Raw genomic sequence first — 11,410 nt, 5'->3', positions numbered from 1 at the left:
TGCTATTAATTCCTGTACTGGAGCTGTAAGGTAAAGTCATAAATAGGGTAGAGGGAAGACCTAAGGAGGGTAGTAGAATTGTGGGACATTAGACACTAGAAGTGATCAAAGTCCTCTTTTTAAGGGAAATTATTCCCTAACCATGAAAGAATGCTGCGCGACTCGGCTCCGAAGGAATATCACTAAACTCTAAAATACTACATAGATTACACAGAATAATACTATAAGACTACATAAAACTTACGCAGTTATTACCCCACACGCGTAGCATTACAGACAAGTGCACGTTTCCTCACATAGGTTGAAGTACTATTGATAATCTTTTTAATCAGTTGCTTTAAGTGATTAGAAATATCTTTTCTTTTTCAGTGGCAATTTTCAAGGGGGAGGAAAACCCACTGTCTCTTACAAGAGAGTACCAAACCATCTTCACATGCGATTTCGAGCTTCTCCTTTATCCCTTTGACCAACAGGTAAGTGTATCTGTCCTACTTAATGTCTGACTACAGTTGGAATCACAGTAAGTGTCCTATTGACCACACCCTCTGCCGAGACTCGCCTGATATTAAAGCTGCTGAGTGGTTGACAAGCGATGTTCGTCCCACTGGCCAGAACTTATAGTTGCAATAACTAGATCAACAGACACCTCCATAGATCAATTGACCGGAGTAATATGTGGAAAATAACAGTAATGTGAAAGCAATGAGACTTCCCATCATTTGAGGAGACAAATAAATATGGAGGAACAACAGACGAAGTCGAGGTTGACATAAATCTTTAAAAGATAACTAAGATGTATAAATCCTTTATATAGCTTTGTTGTACATGAAATATAATGACAGATACCAAATGATACATTACACAACACATACTTCTAGTAACGAAATCAATTATGGCATAACTAGACGCATAATTAAAAAATCGAAAGGGAATAGCGATTTTTTTTAGAAGACTTGGGGGACATTCACGCTGTCCGTACCATTCACCGACGGTACCCAGCAGTGTGAGTGTGAGAGTGAGTGAGTGAGTGAGTGAGTGAGTGAGTGAGTGAGTGTGTGTGTGTGTGTGTGTGTGTGTGTGTGTGTGTGTGTGTGTGTGTGTGTGTGTGTGTGTCTTTCTGAAATAAGAGTAACGTCATCCGCAAATCTTGCGTGGTTCAAATATTCGCCATTAATCTTCAAACCTTTCTCTTCCCAACTCAACCTTCTGAAAATATCTTCCAAGCAATCTATAGGTCCAAGAGTTGACACCTTGACTTGGTGGATAGGCTCCAGAATCTTAATGTTTACAAAAGCTATGGCGATAGAGAGGAAATCTCTGGAAGGTCATTCATATCTAACAGGTTTTGTAAGATCAGACAAAGAGCAGCTCACACACGCACACACACAGTTGCAGGACCCGCCGCTATGGCCACGTCCCTGATGGCGAACAGGAAAATTTCTCATAGATGGGATATATAGGGCTTCACTGAATATAGTTAATAAGGTGACACTAAAGAAATATCACACCAGAAACCCTTTCATAGCAACCATGAATAGTACAAAAAAAAAGAAAAAAAAAAGGGGCGTCCTGTTGTATCATCGTTTCCTAAAAGTCCAACCGCATTGCTTTGTGCGTATATACACACACACACATATTATATATATATATATATATATATATATATATGCACGCATGTAATTGGATAAAAAACGCGCGCACACACACACACACACACACACACACACACACACACACACACACACACACACACGCACACACAATTACAATCACAATCACAATCACAAACGCACAATAACACACTAACACGCGCGCGCGCACATTCGTATACAGAACCTGTGGCTAGTCTCCTCATTCCTGGGAGAATCATATGCGAGATTCCCGGTAGACTTTTGCCCTGTTTCCCCCACCCCTCACACACACACCCCTCGTCACTAGTCCGGGACGATTCATGTGGTGAGAAACTTGGGTGCCCTCTTATCTTACTATATCTGATGCATATAATATGATCTTATGAGTAGGGTCGATACCTTACAGACGAGTTAGAAGGCTAGAGTGTTTTAAAGAAAGGTAATTGTTTTCCAGTTTGAGATATTTTCTTAGTTGGATAAGAAAATTTAAGATTACAAGGGAAAATACAAAATCTATCTGGAACCCAACATATGGTTGTGAAAAGTAAAAGTATACAGAATGATTATACTACTGGGTATATTAGATAATGTTTTTAATATCTGACACCAGGCCACTATGCACTCGGCCAACATGAGGGCACTGTATCCATATACTAATCCTATATCCATATATACGATATGTCATATGCCTGACACGTGATTCACATATATGCAAGGTGTTGATAAGGACTGGCACCTTGCAATATCTCCAATGTTACTGAAACTATATATTCCAAAATCACAAACAACCTGAGTAAGTGTGACGTCATGATTGCGCGGCCCTTCCAATAAATGCAACAAGTCTCTAACCAGACAGATCATTAACCATTTCCTTATACCTACCAAACTACGTAATCATAACTGCAAACTATACACCATGTCAAGGCACATTCACTAATACCATATAAATTCATTGCACTACAACTCGCAAATTTTATTGTATCAATGCCAGATATCAGCTTTAACTGTAAACCTTACACAAATATGTAAAGGTAGGCATATCCACTTATATATGCGGCGACTGCATTTTCATATACTCTCTAGAGGGAGCACCTAGGGACTCCCCGTAGGTGACTACATCCCCACGCTGTAAATATCTCTTCGCTTCAACAAATCAACAAACCCCGAAAATACTTTACATTCCCTACCACAGTTGTAACTCTACGAGAATAGAGGCACTAAACGTAGCCTATTTCTATCTATCTATATACTTGTAGGCTTCTTCCCTCTTATAAGGGAAGAAGGCAGCCATGACATGGACCCAGACCCATCCATCCCACTCCCACCCGTAACTCATTTCCTTTTTATCGTAGCCTCTGCCTACTGCCCGAATCAGAAGCAATGCAGCAAGAGACAGCTGCCAAACTTAATCAAGAATTATGCAAAATACTCAAAATAATTGGATGAACTTTTTAGAAACGACAGGAGATATTGAGATACTATTATCAACATTAACTTTTCGAAAGCACGAGATTGTAAGTTAATCAAGTACGAACTTGCGACATGGGCCACGGGAGTATAGTAGTGAAGTGGTATACAAGTTCAAGACACTAACAAAGACGGGCACACCAAATAAGCTGAATGTTTTTATAGATAACAGCAAACAGCAATTGTAATAAAGAATACATACATGTATATGCACGAAATGAATATTCAAATAATTTCTGAAAATGAAACAAAATGCATTCAATCTTTCCCTGAACAGCAAGAAATTATAATGCAAGACGACACGGAAAAAAGTAGGGACAGAAAAATCTAAGCTAGAAAACAATTTATCGTAGAAAAAAATAATGAACATCACTAGGCAATATGTGACGTGACTATGAAATATAAAGAAAAGTAAAAATGGTGTACTCGCGCTAAAAGAGATAAGATCAATCAATGAGGGGCTTTGGATCAAAGAGTGTGGAGAGCCTATTAAATCGAAGACAACAAGCAATCGAAGAGTCGACCCAAGTCTACCGACTCCAGTGCTCACACACAAGGAAAGAGAATTACTTAGTAATTAATAATCACAAATTAAGCGCAATAGAATGTTATAAATACAAGGTATTATGGTATAAAATGATGCATTATGTTATATATAATACCATATACTTTACTAAAATATTCTATAACAGGATATAGTGTAATGCTTAATACAATATAATATATATCATATCACATTATAAAATATATGATATATGAATATAATATAATGATATATAATATATCATAATGTATTATGATATATACTGTATAATACAATGTGATATAATATATATAATAATATATGATATAATATATTATAATGTATTATGATATATACTATATAATACAATGTGATATAATATATATAATAATATATGATATAGTACAATGTAATATAATATATAACATACGATAATATATAAAATGTGTAATATATAATATAAAATATCTAATATAATACAATATATAATATACGATATATAATATATAACATGTGTAATATATAATATAGAATAATATCTAATATAATATAATATATAACATACGATAATATATAAAATGTGTAATATATAATATAAAATATCTAATATAATACAATATATAATATACAGTAATATAATATAACAATGTAGTATAACATAATTTAGTACTGTATACAATACACTACACTAGAATATATAAAATAGTGTAATGCATTATTCCCTCACGCAATGAAGGTTTCTGGTTGGGTTCTTTGGGATTCGCGTGAATTATGCTCGCACGAGCATTGTAACGTGAGCGCTATGCGGGTTGAAATTTGGGTTTTTATTCTTCTTCTTCTTCTTCTTCTTCCTCTTCTTCGCTGGAAAAAAAAAAATAGGAGAGCATTTGGAGCGCGCTCGGAATACTAACGTTCACGCACGAACTATTTCCGACATAGCACTGTAAGTGAATCACGACTCAGCGCGAAGCGCAAAGCGGCGAACGCAGTGAGAGTTTCTGGGGTTCTTTGTGATTAGCGCGAACCGCGCCAACACGACCACTGTGGTATGAGCCCTATGCAGGCTGAAATTTTGTGTCTTACTTTTCTTCTTCGTTGGACAAAAAATCTGAGAACTTTCCGAGAGCGCGCTGGGAACTTTAACGGTCACGCACGAACTATGTCAACGGTCGTGAGGTTCCTACATTTGTTGTATTTCTAGTAATATGATGTAATATATGATTTCACATAAGATAATATAATAAGATATATAATAAAGTAAAATAATATAAATTTTAATAAAGTAAAATAAAATAAATTAAATTAAATTAAATAGATAAATGAACTAACTTAACCCAGTATAATACAACATAACAGAATACATTACACTAAAATACACTAAACTACACTACAATGCAACAGAATAAGGTGTAATGTAATATAACATAATATATGATATGATGTAACATCACACAGTAATACATTTCAGTACAATACAACATAATACAATTAATACAATATAATACAATACCAAATATGATATAATGTGTAGTTTATGATATATATAATACAAAATATAATATAAAATAATATATAATATAATGTATAATATAATATATAACTTTTTTTTTTACAAAGGTCAAGGGTTTTCTAACTGATTTGGGACCCCTTTTGCATGCTAAATTAAAGAATACAGTTGACTTTTCTGGGTCAGATCTGGTTTTTAAGATATAGTCTATTTCTACTCCAGCATATTTTTCCAAAATATCGCTATTATCCAAGCGTTTATGGGCTTTGTTTTTTTTCAAAACCGGGTTGTGGGCAACCTTTAATGATTATTTTTTTCTTTTCAGGTCTATATATGTATAAAAAATTAATCGAAAGTGTAAAAGTCATCCTAATAGGTTCTGTTACATCTGCGGATATGTGGTTCTTCCAGACCGTCAAGCAAAAACATGTGTAGAGAACTTATGGGATTGGAGAAACAAGAAAAGGAAGAGTATGCCATTTAGTTTCCCAATGTTGTGGAGTGAAGGGAAAGATCACGTTACCGACTGCTACTTTTGTATCACAAATCTAAAAGGCATCAATCGCAAGAACAAGCACCATGATGTTCCTTCTACCATAAAGCCAGTCCCCCATGTCCCCAATCTTCCTGTTCCTAAGCCAAATGTCACCATGGAATCTAGTTTTGATTCCGAATCTAGTGACATAAATGGTTGATCTGTGGAGATCTTAAAGTTGTTGGACTCATCCTGGGACTTCAAGGTGGTTACACAAAGTATATATGCTTCCTGTGCTTATGGGATAGCCGTGCTGATGACTAGCATTATGTCAGACAAGAGTGGCCATCGAAACAAGGATTAAAACCTGGGTCACACATCAATCGCAAGAACAAGCACCATGTTCAATACCCTGATGATCCTTCTGCCAGTCCCCCATGGCCCCGATCTTCCTGTTCCTGAGCCATATGTCACCATGGAACCTAGTTCTGATTCCGCCATCAAGACAAGGATTAAAACCTGGGTCACACAACGTTCTGTCCCACCCTTTGGTTGAACCGAGTAAGATATTGCTTCCACCGTCCCTCTCCACATCAAACTCGGTCTCATGAAGAACTTTGTAAAGGTATTGAACAGGGAAGGTAAAGGATTTGCTTTCCTCCTTCAGAAGTTTCAACGAAAAAGCATGGAAAAACTTAAGGCACTTATATTTGATGGTCCTCAAAATAAGGGAACTCATTAAGGACAATAGTTTTGATGATGCACCGAATCCTGATGAACTCTCTGCCTGGTTGTCCCTTAAGTCAGTCATTGCAAACCTCATTGGGAACCACAGAAGTTCCTAGTATCAGAAGGTGATTGATGAGTTAATGGAGAATTTCCGTCAACTTAGCGCGCGCATGTCAGTGAAAGTGCACTTCCTCCAGTCTCATCTGGATTATTTTCCAGAGAATTATGGAGACTTCAGTGAAGAACAGGGTGAGCTCTTTCCCAAATATATCAATATTATGGAGGAACGCTATCAAGGCCGATAAGATGTCGACTTTCTGGCCGACTACTGCTGGTGCCTGAAGAGGAATGAGGAGTCTGTTCAGAACAAACGGAAGTCCCTTAAGAGACCATTCATCCCTGAGTAGCTTCCATAGTTCATTATAATCTTCTTGCTATCTATTCAAAATATTTTGTAAGCCTTCTGTGAATAAATCAGTCTAATATTTTCAATATTGTGCTTTATTCAACTACAAACAGGTCGGAATTTAGGATACTATTGATGTGCTTATACTTCATTAACTTGGTCTGATTGAGTAAAATGAACATGATTTTTAGATTCAGTGCAAAAACTGGCCTAAAATCAGGTATTATATGTTAGACCTCGAAAATAGCGCAGGCTAGTGTAATATAATATGATATAGCATAATATATAATATAATATAATATGATATAGTATATAACATGATATAATATAATATAATATATTATATAATATAATACAATACAATATATAATGTAATATAATACAGTATCATATAATACAGTACAATGAAATATAATACAATATGATATAATATAGTACCATATATAATATATTAGTATACGATGTTAGTATAGTTTATAATATAGTGTAATGTAACAATATAACATATAGTATAATATACAATATTAGTATATGATGTAATGTCATATAATGTAACATGCCAGATCACATAATAGTATTATGTAATATGATACAATATAACATTATATAGCATATCGTATGATATAATATAATATTGATATAAATTTATATAGCATAACTGATATGATACAATATGCTTTCGTATGGTATGATATGATGCAGTATCATGTAATACATGTTGTTGTTTGGTGTTATTTTTTGTGTAACTCGTAAGAGAAATTTACATGAAACAAAATAAGAATTCTTAGAGGAAAGCAACTAGAATCATTAAAGGCTAGAAAACTAGAAAATGATAACACAAAAGAGATGAAATGGCAAAGAAAAAGAAAGAGGAAAACAGAGGCGTGAGGGGATGGAAAAGAGGCGTGAAAAGGGTCGAGGGGAAAGGCGGTCGAGAAAGGCATCATGGGAAGTTGAGAACGTAAGACTACTATTCACGAAGAAAGCCCACGAGAGTCAAAATGGACCTACGGTTTACGAATGAGCGGTGAAGGTTTCGTTAGTGTTTGCGTAAACAGGAAATCATTTCCCTGGGTGAATTATAGATCAAATTTTATAACCGAATCTTTGCAACGGGGAACCATTTCGGAGAGAGATTTTTCCGGCCATAATTAAGGTGGATGGAGAATATGGAAATGATAAGTAAATGAATGGCTAATAAAGACGCACAATATCGCGCCTCCGCCATATGCTATATGTTAAGTGTTGATTTGGTTACTTTTGGGTGAGTCTATATGGAGGTATAGTTTTCTTTAGGTGTAAGGGTAATGTGTGTACTGTATCAAAATTCTCCTGCGGGGGAGGGGGTATAGTTTGGTTAGTAGTGTTTTTTTAAAGTTGGGGGGAATGATTGAGGTACTGTGTTTTATTTTTAAAAAACCTGGCGTTGTGTTGCCTCAAGGGGTAGATGAAAGTGTGTGTGTTTTTTTTTTATAAAAAGTTGTGTTTGTGGGGGAATTCTAGAAGTGTATGAGGCATTGTAAAGGAGCACAGCATTGGCAGATGGAAGGATTTTCTATTGTCATGAGGTGGCCATGTGCGAGGCGGGAATATCACGTTCTTAGGAGTATTAATATTGTGTTAAAACGTTTGGTATATATCTCTATCACTTTAATTTATGTAAACTTTTTTCTTCTTCTAAATATTAACCCTTTCATCCCCGGGAACCAACGCTACATAGTTGTTGTTGTTGTGACTACTCTTTTGGCTGCTACTGCTGCTGCTGCTGCTGCTGTTACTGTTGCTGCTGCTGCTATTGTTGTTGTTTTAGTTGTTGCTTTTGTTGTATACCAGCGCTTCTATCCTTATCGACAATTTTGTGCCACTATCGCGCGACCCTACAGCGTTTTAGTCTCTCTCTCTCGCCAGGCGATTTTATTCGGCTGAGTGTCTTGCTCTTCAGCACAGTAGAATTGTTTGGTTTCAGCTAAGACATAACCTGCTAGAGTCTGCTCTTCAATATATGATCGTCAGAATTTATCCAGATCAAAATATATAAACACCATATAAAAAAAAAAGAAATATAACTAATTAAGCACCAGTTGTATATATGTAAAAATTAACTAAAGGTAAATCAGTATTTTGTAAACGCATTTTTAGAAGACTATTATTCAGTTTATCAAATGTGAATTCTTTCCAACCGGGGAGCTCAAACTAGTCTACTTGATGGGAAAACAAAAAACATGGCCATTATGTCCAGGAATCATCTTCCCAAAAGTGTTCTTTCTTAACTATTTCATAAAAAAGAAGCCCACGACTCTTTTTCTTTGATGCCGAGGTTGACCTGGTTTTGATAGATTACTATAAGACAAAAAAAAAGAAAAAAAAAAAAAAAAAAAAAAAAATCGGTGTTCCTGCGCAAGAGACTCCAAGACCCACTCCACGACTTTTCGTTGATTAATGGGAAGTCCAAGGGGAGTTACGTTAGTGGCAGAGAGATGGAGTAGAGGTAAGTGAGGGAGGGGATGCGAATAGGGAAAGAATAGGAGATATATAAATCTAAGAATAGAATGAGATAGCGGGGAACGGCGTTTATCAGCGAGGTACAGGAAGCAGGAACGAGAGAAGGAAACGCACGGAAGATAGAGTGTTTGCTTTTGGAAATACATAAAGGAGAAAGTAGGAATTGTTAGAAAATGGAAAAGGTATTTGGGAAGGAGTTACTAAATCATACAGTGTGTATGGTAGAAAATAACAATATGAAAAATAATAACAAACGACAAAATAAACAAGTCAAGAAAGAATGCTGGATGTAAAAAAAAAAAAAAGGAAAAATATGAAAATACTGCTGAAATGGAATGTTTGAAAGATATAGAACACATAAAATATTTTTCTAATGTGGGATCAAAGCTGTAACACACAAGAGACGAAAATTCATTGTTAAAAGTTTTCTTTCACAATCAAAGTTGCAAGAAGAATCAGAGAAAAAACGCAGGTGTAAAACATTCTGAAACAAGACATGAATAAAAAAGTAAATAACGAGTGAAGAAATATGTAAAAAGAAAAACGATCTATGATAGGGGATAGTTAGAGAGAGGAAAAAACAAGTACCGGGGAGGGAACTGGATAAAGTAAACGGAATATTCAAGTGAAACTGGAAATCAACAGTCTTCCTGGAAACGCAAAACATGTTATGATGCCAAGACGGCAGAACATTTCACACCACAATTTTAGAACAACGATCCAGAATAAAGGAAAGGGAAGAAAAAAAATATATATAGAAAATATTTCAAAAGACTCTATAAAAACAATGAAAATGACCCTACCCCCCCCCAAAAAAAAAAGAACATATTGCAAGCAAAAACATGAAAGAATAAATCATCTGAAGTTGAAAAATATCACTTATAAAACAAAGATTCCGGAGGGAGATGCTTTGTGGAACTATCGTATGTTCAAGTCAAAATCTTCATTGTTTTGTACCCAATCCCTTACATGGGAAATAAGAGTATAACATTTGTTTATTTAAAAATAGAAGGAAACGTCTATTGTTTGAAAAAGATTTGAGGAGATATCACATCAGAGACGTCGAATAGAATATGAGGAAATGACTTCGATAAAAATATATCTTCTTTCATTAAAAATATTGAGGATGTAGTGTATGGACCATCAAAATACACGTGTCATTTGACAAAATATGAACAAAGTGTGTTAAGACGGTCATAAAAGAACATATGGTATACATATGCATATTATATGTATATATACATATATATATATATATACATATATATATATATATATATATATTATATATTTATATACTCGTATCACACACACACACACACACATATATATATATATATATATATATATATATGCGTGTGTGTGTGTGTGTGTGTGTGTGTGTGTGTGTGTGTGTGTGTGTGTGTGTGTGTGTGTGTGTGTGTGTGTGTGTGTGTGTGTGTGTGCGCTAAATGCAAAGCCGATTCCTCCGGCGAAGCCGAACCCCGGTCAGGCCGGGACGGACACAGCCCGAGGCTCTGTGCTAGAAAATAAAACAAATATTACGTTGAACAGTTGCAAAGAAATACGAGCAAAAAAAAAAAAAAAACTCTTCGCTGACATTCCTATCTATAGAGAATATGAAAACTAAATGCTAGGCAGGATTTCATCAACATGGCACACTAAAGATCATAGTTTACATTTTTTACTTGCACAATATACCTTTAGAATTGGATGCCACCAAAGAGGTAGGGCACAAACCATTCTCGATATTAGCTCCATATTTGTCAAAAGAATTAATCAGGTTTTCCACTGCCAACACCCTTGAGCTGTTGCAGAAAGCAACATAAAGGTACAGTAACCGCACACCCAATTGTTTGGTAATTCTTGTGTCTAGACTTAGCCGGTAGATTGAGAATATATATATATATATATATATATATATATATATATATATATATATATATATATATATATATATATATATATATATCAGCACACCGGCCAGGGCCTTCTTCTCGATGGTTTGTGTGTGTGCGCAGTACCAACATTGTAACATAATGCGTCACTACACCTTCCTGAATACTCGTGACACGAGTTCACTGTGCCCACTGCCTGCCTGTCCGTAATTATACATCATGGACTATTCTGGCCCAGTCTCACTCAAGGACCTTAAGGCTGACCTGGAGTT

Source organism: Oratosquilla oratoria, chromosome 34 (genome assembly GCF_046742065.1).
Source record: "Oratosquilla oratoria isolate Oo_2021 chromosome 34, ASM4674206v1, whole genome shotgun sequence".
Classification (NCBI taxonomy): Eukaryota; Metazoa; Arthropoda; class Malacostraca; order Stomatopoda; family Squillidae; genus Oratosquilla; species Oratosquilla oratoria.
This window is presented reverse-complemented; position numbering follows the sequence as displayed.